General features: G+C 31.8%; 1 long non-coding RNA gene across 1 annotated transcript; it reads left to right on the top strand.

Annotated features, from left to right (window-relative positions):
- Positions 1–294: 294 nt before the first annotated feature.
- Positions 295–1,167, top strand: LOC139877812 (uncharacterized). Its single transcript, XR_011768786.1, has 3 exons — positions 295–478; positions 557–654; positions 875–1,167. It is a non-coding gene; the product is annotated as an uncharacterized lncRNA (long non-coding RNA).
- Positions 1,168–1,458: the final 291 nt, after the last annotated feature.

Raw genomic sequence — 1,458 nt, forward strand, 5'->3', positions numbered from 1 at the left:
TCGTCCCTAAACTTTACATTAAATTTGACTTCATGTTCTTTTTCTTTTTTTTGTGCATCTCTCGTCCTTAATGTATCACAATTGTACATCCCTCGTCCTCCCGTCTACTTTCTGTCTATTTCAACCGTTTGTTCAGTCATGTACAAAGCATGTGAGGGTACTTTAGTCTTTTTATATTATTTCTTTTCTTTATTATTTAACTTATATTTTCATTATTATCCTTATCATCTCATATTAATCATTCCCAAATTAAAAACCCTAATTTTATACTTAACCAAACCTGAAGATAAAATACCAGAAAAGTATGTAGAATACCTCTCCATTGTTCTTCATATTTAACCTTCAAAATCACAACCAAAATACCAGAAAGTATGTAGAATATCTCTCCATTGTTCTTCATATTTAACCTTCAAAATCACCACCTAAACCGTCTAAAATTATGGCTGAGACCACCATCAAACCGAGCCTTCGCATTGAGGTTTAAGTGTATTTTCGATTATATCTTCTTCTTTATTTGTAGATCTGAGAATTATTGAAAATCCATTTTCACTTGTAGATATCAAGTCATCTTAGGTCGATCCACACCAAAAGAAGTCACCAATTACATATCTTTGTTGATATTACTAGCATATGACGAGTTTTTCTAGATTTATGGTATTCTTGTATATTTTTTTCTAACTTTTGTTTCTATATCTAGTTAAAAAATACAGTATTTTTTTATTTTCTTATTTTCATATTCTAAGGATTTTAAGGCAATACTTGTCGAAATAGAAGCTAGAATTCCACTTTTCTTTTTATATTCCGTTGTACTGTATTCAATTTGGGTTTATAATATTTACGAGTATCTTATATCATGTTGTATATTCTATTTCAGATCTGAAAGAATGATGCATGAGGTATGGATGGATGGACAAAGAAGAAATATAAGCCAGTAATTAACGGTCCCTGAGGTGGCCGGAAAGTGGTTCCGGTGATGTTGGTTTTGATGATGATGGTTCTGGCGGCCACTAGATCTGAATACGATGGTGGTTTTGGTTGATGATTTGCAACAGCTAACCATTGTTTTATTATATTTGATGGTGATTTTGGTTGCAATTATATTTTTTTTCATTTATGTTTTTAAGATCTAATGGTGGTGTATTCGGTTTCATTTAATTTGGATTCTTGTTTTTTTAAAAGAGATTAAAATGGTAAATAAAAATGTAAATTGATGAAAATACCCTCACATGCTTAGCACGTGACTACACCTAACGGCTGAATTTGACAGGAAGGACGAGGGATGTACAATTGTGATGCATTAGGGACGAGGGATGCACAAAAAATAGAAAAAGGACATGGAGTCAAATTTGAAATAAAGTTCAGGGACAAGGAATGAAATTTTGTCGAATAAATGTGAGGATTATATACCCTAACTCGTATATTTAAAACCATAATCATCTCACATGTCTTGTAGCTCAT

Source organism: Rutidosis leptorrhynchoides, chromosome 11, assembly GCF_046630445.1.
Source record: "Rutidosis leptorrhynchoides isolate AG116_Rl617_1_P2 chromosome 11, CSIRO_AGI_Rlap_v1, whole genome shotgun sequence".
Taxonomy (NCBI): Eukaryota; Viridiplantae; Streptophyta; class Magnoliopsida; order Asterales; family Asteraceae; genus Rutidosis; species Rutidosis leptorrhynchoides.